At 37.9% G+C, this 13,283-nt stretch overlaps 1 protein-coding gene across 3 annotated transcripts in view; it reads left to right on the forward strand.

The window, feature by feature from the left end:
• The first annotated feature begins 391 nt into the window (after positions 1 to 391).
• Positions 392 to 13,283, forward strand: part of CCDC181 (coiled-coil domain containing 181) — a 47,146-nt gene continuing 34,254 nt past the window's right edge. For 2 of the 3 annotated variants that reach the window (XM_019918713.3, XM_033855333.2), the window contains exons 1-2: positions 392 to 860; positions 1,140 to 1,252. The gene's annotated coding sequence lies outside the window, so the exon portion shown is untranslated. The remainder of the gene's footprint in view (positions 861 to 1,139; positions 1,253 to 13,283) is intronic. The other variant, XM_033855335.2, reaches the window with a different exon arrangement.

Genomic DNA, 13,283 nt, shown 5'->3' on the forward strand with positions numbered 1-13,283 from the left:
AAGAGTAACAACGAAAAGGAGAGTGAGATTGGGAGCAACCTCTCTAAGGTTACAGACTCTGCTCCATGTTTGTAGTCTTGGAGCTCCTTGCTATAATGTGAAGCAGAGTAAGTAAGCAACAAAAATATGGGCCCCCTGTGAAAGTGGCTGTTCTGTGTCCCTCATGTTCTAGGAGAGGCTGAGCGACCATGTATTTGTATATTACACTAGGAAAGTGTTGTATACAAATCCAGCAGTTTAGGAAAATTTATTTCAATATTTCTGGAAATAAAGTTTCACACTTATTACTACTTAATGTGCATCAAGTTGAGACAGGAGGAAAGGGGGCAGGGCACAACCTTTAAAAGAATGACACAGCTGTTGAGGATACTATATAAACTAGTTAGAACCAATTAGGCCCAAGATGGTGGAAGATTCAAATTCTAGTAGACCTTGAAGCTCATTGTAATACATTAGCATGCTAAATAACACACCCACAGGCACCAAGACAGTTCTGAGGCAGACCATGAAAGGCCAAAAAGTGGGTGGCAGCCCAAGTCCTGGAAATCCCTGCCCCTTCTTCAAAATAGTTAGAATATTCCTCCTACTCATTCGTGTATGGAATTACTCAGCCCATAAAACTAACCACACCCTCAGCCCAGGGCTGCTCTCGACTTCTGAGACGACTGCATTCTGCCTGTGGAATGTGTATCTCTCTAAATTTGCTTTCACTTTACCGTGGCTTGCTCTTGGATTCCTTCCTAACGGAGGCCAAGGACCCTCACTTGGTGGCCTGCCCCATGGACTCACTCGCCTGAAACCTGGGACATGACCATCTTCTTGAGCCCCCCATTTTCCTGCAACAAAGTGGTAGTCAAATGGTAGTGTCCACACAATACTATATTTTACAGAGATACTGGTTTGCCACTGAGTGGTTCAAATGAACATTAACGAAATTGTGGCTGTCTAGTTATTTTAAGAAAGTCTTAAAAATTCTAATGGAAATGTAACTTCTTGATAGTTTCTTCTTTTCTATTTTACTGTATTTAACGAAGAGGTTTGGTTCTCCGAGTAGGCATTTACTGTAAAAGGATGCATACTTTGCTGAGTCACCTTCCTTACTGTTACTGACCTGGTTTCTTGGACTCTTTAATCACTAGAAATTGATACGAGACCAGACAAGGAATTCACGCAAGACTTTATAAGGACTACTGCTGCAGCACGAGGGAGTGAAAACAAGCAACAGGTTCACTTGCTCAATCCCTGAGGCGGGGTAAGCTGGTTCCTTAAATGGGGTGAGGGTAGAGGTTGATCTGTGGGTGGGGCCCGAGGCGTGGCTTAGGTGGTCTGACCACCCTCCTGGTGGTGCTGTGTGCCGGGATCACGGCAGTACCCTGCTTTTGCTCCTGGCACCTCAGAAGTAGCAGCTGGGTTTTGGCCTTTTGTATCCTATTGTTCATAACTGTCCCGACTGTGCATGTGTGTGGCTATCTTTAGTCCTTTATAGTTTCTTTGTATTCTGTTGCTCAAGGAGACATTTGTCCAGGTGCAAGGACGGAGGAAAGGGTCTCAGGTTCCAGGTCCCAGCCTGTCTCATTATTATCTCACAGCGTTTCTTGTTTTAAATCCTTACATTCTTTCTCAAATTTATTTTGCTTCACATGATTACACATTTCTTCAAAAAATGAAAATTAACGCATCTAGAGCCCAGAATAACTGCATTGGTTTATAACTTTGTGACCAGAAATCTGCAATTCTTGGTACTTCTATTTTCACAGTACATTAGGGTTGGATAGGTAGTTTTATTTTTTCTCACTCAAGTTCTTCAGGATTTAAGTGGTAGAGAAGAAGAAATGTAATTCTCAATTCAATGCAATCATTGTTTTTGTTATACTTGAAAACACTTTTGTTGTGCAGAGTTAAAACAAAACATGAACCCAAATTACCTGTATTCCTAACTTAACTCTCCTTTACTCAAATACCAGCAGTGTCTGCAGCCAGACAAAAGTAGAGAACACTTGATGGAGGGAAGCTAGAATGGAAGGAGACACTGGTTCATTGTCATTAAAATATTTTATCTTGGGAAATTTTACAAAAACATATTTTCACAGAAACACATTGTTAGGGCCCTTCCTAGGGCCATAGAAGAAGCAGGTGCAGATGAGAAGCCCTGAAATGTAAGCTTTATTAGCTTCATGATAAATCCTCCTCTGCTTGAACTTCTATGTCCTTCTAGCTCCTGTCCCTTTTCTTCTCTTCCCTTTATAGCAATACTCCTTGAAGTGAACTGGCAATGCTGCTGTCTCTGCTTACTCTCTTCTATTTTGTTCAGGATCCCATCATTCCTCTAAAACTGTTACTGAGCTCACTCTGCTCGCTGCACGACCGACAGGCCAATAAATCGGGAGACGAACTGTTGCGGCAAGGAATAATGACTTTAATCAGAAAGCTAGCAGATCAAGAAGATGGCAGACTAGAATCCACCCCAACAAAATCTTCCCTCAGTCCCAATTCGGGCTCCTTTATACAGAGGCAGGGGAGTGGGAGGGGCCCACTGCGATGCCAACCAATGGCTGACTGGGACTGCTAACGGTAGCCTTCTAAGGGTTGCTCCCTAATGGCTGCTCGCCAACGGTGGTCTGCTTCCGGGAGGGGCCCACTGTGACCAATGGCCGACCAATGGCTGAGCGGGACTGCTACCAGTCACTGCTAACAACCCCGCACCTGCCCCGCCTCTATTATACCCCAATCATGTATTAGTCATTCCTCCCAACAGCCTTAATAGATGTCCATCCCCATTTTAAAACAGGGTCCAGATCATAAGTGCACTACTAACTTGCCCAAGGTCACAGAAAAAAAAAAAACAAAAAACCACAACTATTGTCAAAACTGTGGTTCCCAGTCCTCATTGTATTTGGCCTGTCAGCAGCATTTGAAACAGTGAACATCCCTTCTTTAAACAAGACCTTCCCTTGGCTTCTGGAACACAACTCTCTCTTGATTCTCTGTAACTCACTGGTTGCACCAGGGTCTTGTTTACTGGCTCTTCCTCTTCTTCCTGACAGCTAGATAGATGTTGGAACACTCTCAGGCTTACTTCTCTGAACTTTTGTTTCCCTCCTCATCTACATCCCCTCCCTGTGTGTCATGTATATCCCTTTCCTATTCTCTGAATTCCAGGCTCTATATCCAACTGCTCAGTTCCATCTCTACTTGATTGCCTAACTAATCACAACAACACTGGAGAAACAAACTCTTGATTTGTACCCTGCTTGTCCTAGATCTCAGTAAAGTGCCATTTCATTCTTTCATTTGCACAAGCTAAACAAAAGCATTAAGTCATTCGTGACTCCTATTTTTCTCTCACTCTCCCCTCAGGCTATGGATAGCAAATCCTATTGACAATATTTCTCCCCATCTTTTCATACCGTCTTTCTCTTATTGCATCAACTCAGGTATTATGTAATTCTTTGTGAAGTCATTCATTTATACTTGTTACCTGAGAGTTGGTTAGTCTAGAATCAGTGAATGGGCTAGAGCCTGGGACAGAAATGATTTGTTTTGCTCTACATGTTTCTTGCTCCCTTAAAAGGAAGAGAAGAAAAAAAGGAGAGTGGCAACCATCAAAACACCTTCCTCTCTGCTCATCAAAATTAATTCAGTTCACTGCCACATTAGGCCAAATAAAGATTGGCATAAGAGTGGTTACGAATTTCAAGCACTCAGCCTATAGGATTTCTACTTCTATGCCACCTCTTATCAATCTCGTTTATTAATAATGCTACTGTATTTTATTTATCTTTGTGCTTTACAATTATTATAACAGCAAAATTTATATTAATTTCTACTCTTAAAATTAAACTTTTTGTCACACGAGGTAATTGTCAGTATTCTTGAATCTGGTTATGGAACAGGTATATAGAAAACAACAACTGCTTACATTTGAGCCCAGGAGTAATGGAATTAGAGATTGGTTATTTGAAAATTAGTTGCTTTTTAACATCTCAAGTAGATACTTTTTTCCTGCCCTTTGGCCTCCTCTCTCCTCCTCTACTATGCATTGTGTATCTGCATTAGGCATCAACCAAACCTCCCCCATGGGTAGAAATACTTGCTCAACCATAAAGAGCAACATTCTCCTAGCATCAACAAGACAACTCCTTAACAGATAACATTCTTTCTTGATCTTGTAAGGGGCCACGATGATGCTTAGATCTAGGTTGTGTAAACTGTCAATAATACATTATTTAATGTGTAGCCCTCTGTAGCAACAAACTTATATAACTGTGCCTTGATTTCTAACGGGCAGAACAGTTCTCGGAGTTTTCTTTTTCTTTTTTTTTTTAATAGATTTTTGTTGTGGTGGTTTTATAAATTTGTTTTTTTTTATTTTTGGCTGTGTGGGTCTTCATTGCTGCATGCGGGCTTCCTCTAGTTGTGGCAAGTGGGGGCTACTCTTCTTTGAGGTGCGTGGGCTTCTCATTGTGGTTGCTTCTCTTGTTGCAGAGAATGGGCTCTAGGCATGCGGGCTTCAGTAGTTGTGGCACGTGGGCTCAGTAATTGTGGCTCCCAGGTTCTAGAGCGGAGGCTCAGTAGTGGTGGCTCACGGGCTTAGTTGCTCCGCGGCATGTGGGATCTTCCCGGACCAGGGCTCGAACCCGCATCCGCTGCACTGGCAGATGGATTCTTAACCACTGTGCCACCAGGGAAGTCCTCTCAGAGCTTTATGAGATGCTGTTCCTGGGCTATAATCATCAAATTTGGCTCAAAATTTTCTATTTCTTTCCTTTTTTCTTCTTTTTGCTTTGTTTTATTTTTTAAATTTATTTTATTGAAATATAGTTAATTTACAACATTGTGTTAGTTTCTGCTGTATAGCAAAGTGATTCAGTTATACATATGAATATAGATTCTTTTTCATATTCTTTTCCATTATGGTTTATTACAAGATACTGAATATAGTTCCCTGTGCTATACAGTAGGACCTTGGTGTTTATCCATTTGTTTCTTGATCTATTGATTAATTTTTCATCAACATTGAGATGTTCTTGAATTTCAGGACTTAGAAATTTTTATTACTCTTTATTGTAAAGTACACTGAATATTAACCAACTACCTTTACAATAAACAAATACAGTAACAGTAACTCACACTAACACAAAACATATTCCTAACAAGCCATTTTTTTTCTGTCTGGGGCAGTTTTAAAGTCACCTTTTCCCCCCACAAAAACAGATATGTACTTATACAAAAGCCATCTTTTTAAACAAAGCTAATGATTCACAAAAAACCATGAATATAGTATGTAACTAGTTGATACACATCTAATAGATTTTGTTAAAATCAGTCTCATAGTAACATGTCTGAAGTGTTCTTTAGCAAAATATGTGAAGAGAAGACTTTATCAATGTCTAAAAAAGTGGGCCTTCTTTATAGACAATCTGGGAAATTATCATAAAATATTAAAATTTTCCTTATAATTTTTAAGACTAATTTTTCAAAAATACCCAGTTACAAATTTACTATCAGGTACACTACGTTGCACATTTAATGCCTTTTAAACTAATTATAAATGACAAATATAGTACCTGTGAATTCATTAATGTCTTCATAAAAATTAGAATTTGATTACAATTGAGAGGAAGATATGGTTTTTGATAGAATAGTAACTGTGGGATAATACAAACACAAAAATTTGTGAACCATTCCCTCAGATTACCTAGCAATGTTGGGAACAGTAGGTGTGGTCAATAAACCTCTAATGGATTGAATTTAAGACTCTTCACAGCCTTTCCCTACCTGATTTTCCAGCTTTGTTTCACGACGGCATCCTACACTATTCCAGAATACTTGCTGTTGTTGACATTACTCAGGAGCCTCAGATTCTATGCTTTTGCACATATCAGTCCCTGTGTCTGGGATGCCCTCATCCCGATTTCTGACTTTGATATCCAACTCATTTGTGAAGATTAGCTCAAATGCCACTTTTTATAGGCAGCCTTCTCCAATATTTGTACGCTACCACATATACATACAGCTATGTATTACAGTTATTTGTATGTATATATATCCACTTTAAGCTCTTTGAGGGGAGAAACTTGTTTTGTTCATTGTTTGTCTCTTAGTACCTAGCACAACACCCTATAAATGTTCATTGAATTGATTGATTAAAGTGGAGAGTTTTAAGTTTTTCTAAGGTTCATATCTTTTGCTAAAGATGATATGAATTCATGGAAGAAATATCTTTGGGAAATATGCTTTAGATCTTGTGCACTCAAAGCCAGTGACTGGAGAAAATTCTGGCTTTATTACTGATAAATCTGTGAGCTACTCTCAGGGAGGGATAGAATATATACTAGTGAAGCTCTTAATATATGCCAATCCACCACTGATGGTTTGATTTCATACTCTACTAAATTGTCTGCTATGTACAAATATCAACAATTTAGAAAAGAACACTGCCTCAAGTTGTGATGGGTGCCACTGTGCTGTAAGAAGGGCTATAACTCAGCTGAGATTGGCTCCAGAGGTAGTAGTTTCTGGAGTTCAATTCTCCCTTGAAAAATTCCCCATTGGATCAGAGGTAATGCTGATTTATGAATCATCTGAAGATTGAGGTGGTGGGCGGATTAATGAAGAAAAACAAAGGAAAATCTAAAACCAAAAGCAAGATTAGATAAGCCACAGACTGGGGAAAAATATTTATAAATCAAATATCTGATAAAGGACTTGTACCCAGAATATATAAAGAATCCTTACAACTCAATCCTAAAACAAATAACCCAGTTTAAAAATGGACAAAAGACTTGAATAGACAGATCACCAAAGAAGACACACTAATGGCTAACAAGTATATGAAAAGTACTTCAAATTAGTAGCATTAAGGAAATGAAAATTAATACCAAATTGAAACAGGAAGGAAGGGAGCATTTTAAAAAAATGACATAGCCATTGTGGATACAACATAAACTGGTTAGAACCAACTAGGTCCAAGATGACAGAAGATGTGACTTCCAGTAGAGCTTTAGCCTCATTATATGCTCATTGTAATATATTAGCATGCTACTGAGCTATGACCAGGTGTGAGGCTGACCATAAAAGGCCAAAAAGTGGGTGGTAGCCCAGATCCTCAAAATCCCCACCCCTTCTCCAAAATAGTTGGAATAATCCTCCCACTTCTTAGCCTATGGAATTACCCAGCCCATACAAACTAACCACACCGTATTCTGGGCCACTCTCAAGCCTTTTGAGACAGACTGCATTCTGTCTATGGGATGTGTATCTCTCGCAATAAATCTACTTCTTACCTACCACTTTGCCTCTCGCTGAATTCCTTCTGTGCTGAGACATAAAGAACCTGAGCTTCATTAAGTCCTGAGACCAGGTGTGCAATTTCAATTAAAAGACAGTAGGTTTGGGCTTCCCTGGTGGCGCAGTGGTTGAGAGTCCACCTGCCGATGCAGGGGATACGGGTTCGTGCCCTGGTCCGGGAAGATCCCACATGCCGCGGAGCGGCTGGGCCCGTGAGCCCAGCCCGCGGCTGCTGAGCCTGCGCATCCGGAGCCAGTGCTCCGCAACAGGAGAGGTCACAGCAGTGAGAGGTCCGCGTACCGTAAAAAAAAAAAAAGACAGTGGGTTTGAGTCTCAGCCCATGGGTTCAAGGCCCAATCTGAGTTTTGGCTGAGTAAAAGTCTAAGCCTGTGGGTTCAAGAACCAATCTGAGTTTTGGCTGGGTTCGAATCCCATCTGAGTTGTCCAGTTTCAAAATGAGATGCCATTACACACCCTCTAGGAAGGTATAATTTAAAAAGCAGAAAATACCAAGTGTTGGTAAAGATATAGAGAAACTGGAATTCCCATACATTACTGGTGGAAATGTATCAGCACAACCACTTTTGAAAACAGATTGGTAGTTTCTTAAAAATTACACACAGCCCAATAATTCCACTCATAGAAATCTAACCAAGAGAAATGAAAAAGATAGGCCCACACAAAGACTTCTACACACATTTTTAAAGCAACATTATAATAGTCATTATAAGCAGAAACAACCCAAATGTTCATCACCCAGGGAGTGGATAATCAAAAGATGGTATAGCCACACAATGAATACTATCTTGTGTTAAAAAGGAACAAAATACTATGCATACTACACAACAGATGAACTTTAAAAACTTTATGTTAGTGATAGAGGCCAGATGCAAAAGGCTACATAGTGTCAGAAAGTAGAATGGTGGTTGCCAGGGGTTGGGGAGAGGGAAAAATGGGGAGTTAATGTTTAACAGGTACAAATTTTCATTTGGGGAAGATGAAAAAGTTCTGTAGCTAGAGGCAGAAAGTAACCATTGTGAATATCTAAGCCTAGACATTCTTCATAACAAAGGCCTAATCTCCAGGGAAAAAGACTTTCCCAGAGGCTTATCTTATGTGAGGGAAGGGCATTTCTTCAACTCTAGTTCCCTCTAGCCTTTCTGTCTCATCTAAATAGATAGAGGGGGAAGCTAACAAACACTTGTGAAGGTCACAGCCCAGGGACCAAGGCCCACTGAAAGAGTGAGATTTAATCATAAGATTATAGAATGATTCTCTTCTTCCATACTTTACCACCATACCAATAGGGCTCCAGTAGAATAACAGTGAATTACAGCTGAAGGAGATGCAAGCTCTCTGAGGAGGAGTTCTTATGGAAGCCCAAAAACTAGAGAGAGAAAAAGAAGGACACTAGAGAAATTTGAACCCTCTGGCACATGCAGCTATGGAAAACATTAAACACAGCCCAACTTCTAACCATATTAACATAAAATCTCACATTAAAGGCCTATCTGCTTCAGTCCCTATTATCTGATATACCATGTCCAGCTTTCAACAAAAAAATTTACAAGTCATGCTAAAATGCAAGAAAAAACACAGTCTGAAAAGACAAAGAAAGCAACAGGACAAGGCCCAGCTTGACAGAGATATTAGTGTTATCAGATTGGGAATTTAACTATGGTCATTATGTTAAGGGCTCTAATGGAAAGTGTAAGAAAACATGCATGAACAGATGGGTAATATAAGCAGAGATATGGAAACTCTAAGAAAGAATCAAAAGGAAATGCTATAAACCAAAAGCACTGTAACAGAACTGATGACTCTATAAAAGGCATTCATCACTACTCTTGACACAGTAGAAGAACCAGTGAACTTGAAGACTGGTCAATGGAAACTTCCAAAATTTAAGGCAAAGAGGAAAAAGAATTTAAAGAATAGAATGCCTAAGAACTGTGGGACAATTATAGAAGATGTACCATACATGTAATTGGAATACCAGAAGGAGAAGGAACAAATAGAGCAGAAGAAATATGCAAAGTAATAATAGCCGAATAACCTTCCAAAATTAATGAAAGACAGCAAACCACATATCCAGAAAGCTCAGAGAATACCAAGCAGGATAAAAAACAAAACAAAACAAAACAAAACAAAACAAAAAACACGAAGAAAGAAAAAACTACATTAAGGTATGTCATATTCAAATTGTAGAAAACCAAAGACAAAGTTAACAACCTTGAAAAAGCCAGAGGCAGGAAAATCTTACCTACAGAATTACAGCAGATTCTTGTCAGAAACCATAGAAGCACAAAGAAAGTTGAGTGAAATATTTAAAATATTGAAGGAAAAAAATCATCAACCTGGAATTCTATATTCAACAAAATTATCCTTTTGTTCAGGATAAAGACTTTCTCAGAAAATTAAAAACTCAGAGAATTCAGTGCAAGCAAGAAGTATTAAAATGTTCTGTCCTGCAAGAAATATTAGAAGTTCTTCAGGGAGAAGGAAAATGATATATAGGTCAGAAACTTGGATCTATATAAAGAAAGAAAGAATGTTAGAAAAGGAATAAATAAAGGTAAAATAAATTTTTATTTAATCTTAATTTATTAAAAACTAAACCTTAAAATGTTTAAAGTAATAATAGAAGCAATGTATTGAGTGATTATAGAATATGGATAAGTAAAATGAATGACAGAGATGTCCCAAGGATCAGAGGAAGGAACTGGGAATACTTTTATAAGGTACCTGCACTACATATGAAGCAGTAGTGTTATTTGAAATTAATTTTAGATTAGTTAAAAATGTACTGTAAACTCTAGGGCAGCCACCAAAAATTTTTTTTTTTTTTTTTTTTTGCGGTACGCGGGCCTCTCACAGTTGTGGCCTCTCCCATTGCGGAGCACAGGCTCCAGACGTGCAGGCTCAGAGGCCATGGCTCATGGGCCCAGCCGCTCTGCGGCATGTGGGATCTTCCTGGACCAGGGCACGAACCCATGTCCCCTGCATCGGCAGGTGGACTCTAAACCACTGCGCCCCCAAAAATTTTTTTGAGGAAGTATAATTGCTATCTTAGGAGAAGAGATAACATAGATTATATAAAATGTTCAACTAAAACCAGAGAAGGCAGAAAAAAAGGGGGGAAACATATCAAAGAATAAATGCAATAAATAGAAATCAATTATAAACATGTAGGATATTCATCCAAGCATATCAATAATTGCTTTAAATGTAAATGGTGTAAATACAACAGTTAAAGGAAAGAGACTGTCAGAGTGGATAAAAAATAAGACCTAACTTATTTATAAGAAACCCACTTTAAAGACACATGTATGAATAGATTAGAAGCAATGGGCTGGGGAAAGATATACCATGCTAACAATCATTAAAAGGAAGCTGAAGTAGCTATATTGATTTCAGACAAAACTGAATTCAGAACAAGGACAATTAGCAGATATAAAGAGGGTCATTACATAATGATAAAGAGGCCAATTTTCCAAGAAGACATAACAATTCTTAGTGTGAATGTACTTAACAACAGAACCCTGAAATACATGAATCAAAATCTGACAACTAAAAGGAGAAATAGAAAAATACACTATTATAGTTAAATTATTCAACACCCTCTTTTAGTAATTGATAGATCAAACAGGCAGAAAATCAGTAAGGATATGGTTGGCCTGAAAAGCACTATCAACCTGATCTAATTGACATTTATAGAATATTCCATCAAACAACAGCAGAATGCATATTTTTTCCAAACCTGAATAAACAACTTCCAAAATGGGCCACATTCTTAGTTGTAAAACATATGTTTACAAATTTGAAAGTATAGAAATCATATAAATTATATTCTCACACCACAATGAAATTAAACTAGAAATAAATAACAGAAAGATAACTGTAAAACCTCCAAATATTTGGAGTTAAAAGACACGTCTAAATAACACCTGTGTCAAAAAGAAGTCTCGAGAGAAATTTAGAAATGTTTTGAACTAAAAGAAAATACTATTTATCAAAAGTTGTGGGAGGCAGCAAAAGCAATGTTTAGAGAGAAGTTTATAACATTAAAGACATATATTAGAAAAGAAGAAAGATCCAAAATCAGTAATATAAACTTCCACTTTAAGAAACTAAAGAAAAAAGGGCAATTTAAAACCTAAGGCAAGCCAAAGAAAATAAATAATCTTTAAAAGGCAGAAAAAAATGAAATTGAAAACAAGAAATCAACAGAGAAAATTAATGAAACACAGTTGTTAAGATATCAATAAAATCAATAAACCTATTGCCAGGCTGAGAAGACACTAATCACCAATGTCAGAAATGAAAGAGGGATTATTACATGGACACTTAAGAATAATAAAGAAATAACATAAATAGCTCTAGGCCCATAAATTTGATAACTTAGATGAAATGAATGAACTCCTTGAAAAACACAATCTGAATAGGTCTATAACTATTAAAGAAATTGTATCACTAATATCCTTCCCAAATAGAAAGCACTGGGCCTGGATGGTTTCACTGGTGAATTCTACCAAATATTTAAGGAAGAAATAATGCCGATTCTCCACAATCTCTTCCAGAAAACAGAAGCCGAGGGAACACTTCCTAACTCATTCTATGAGGCCAGCATTACCCTAACACCAAAAACAAATAGACTTTACAACAAAGAAAAACTACAGGCTAAAATCTCTCATGAACATAGAAGCAAAAATCCTCAACAAAATATTAGCAAATTGAATCCAGCAGTGAAAAGAAGTATACACCACAAACAAGTGGGATTTATTCTAGGTGTGCAAGGTGGCTCAACATTAAAAAATCGATTAATGTAGTCCACCATATCGACAGGCTAAAGAGAAAAATAATGTGATCATATCAATTAATGTAGAAAAAGCATTTGACAAAATCCAAAAGCCATTCACGATAAAAAAAAAAACTTTCAGTAAACTAAGGGTAGAGAGGAACTTCCTCAACTTGATAAAGAACATTTACAAAAATCCTACACCTAACATCATACTTAATGGTGAGAAATTGGGCATTTTCTCCCTACAATCAAAAACAAGGCAAGAATGTCCACTCTTACCTAAAGGATGAGAAGCATTTAGCAGTGCAAATATCTGGGGAAGAGCATTCCGGCAGAGGAAATAGCAAAGATGGAAAAGAGCTCGACATTCTTGAGGAACAGAGAGGTCAGGGTGCTTGGTGTATCATGAATGGGCAGCAAAGTGGTAGGAGGTGAGATTACAGGAGTAAGATGGGGCCCAATTATGCAGAATCTTGGAAGTAAGGTAAGGAATTTGAATTTTATTCTAATAGCATTGGAAAGTCAGAGAGGGGTATGGTCTGATTTACACTTTTAGAAGAGTGTGGCTTGCTGACATGAACCTCTTGGTTGTGGCCATATACGTACTTGGGAGGCATTCATTCTTTGCACGTAGATTCAGATGACAAGATGAGTCCATTTTCAGTTAATGCATAGGTACTCTTGCATATCCAAGTTTTGTAATGAGCTTTAATGATATTGCCATCCCCAGAGAAGAGAGACAGCCATCATTGCTATTGGATTGTCACTTTAAGGCAGACGACATTCACCAGGCATAGGTGAAGAGAAAAAGTTGGAAGAATTCAAAGTCAATATTTTTAAGTTTATGGTTTTGAAGTATAGCTTTAAAAAATTATTATTCTCAAGAAAATTGTAACAGCCTTTACAATTGTCTATACAATTGTCTATACCTTTGCTATAAAAATGCTACTGAAGGCCTTGGCCCTTTCATCACTGACTACTCCTACTAAAAACCCCACCAAAGAAATTATTTTAAAAATAAATGCCAGGACAACAGGTTTTTCTTGAGGAACACATGTGATTTCTTTTAAGAAATAGAAAGTGTACTTTATTTCCATTTTTACATTAGCTGCTTAAAATGTGAAAACTCAGTTACAGAAACTGAACTGACTCTTAGTGTTAGCATACTGGCATTGGCTTCATCTATATCTAC

This window comes from Tursiops truncatus, chromosome 1, assembly GCF_011762595.2.
Source record: "Tursiops truncatus isolate mTurTru1 chromosome 1, mTurTru1.mat.Y, whole genome shotgun sequence".
Taxonomy (NCBI): domain Eukaryota; kingdom Metazoa; phylum Chordata; class Mammalia; order Artiodactyla; family Delphinidae; genus Tursiops; species Tursiops truncatus.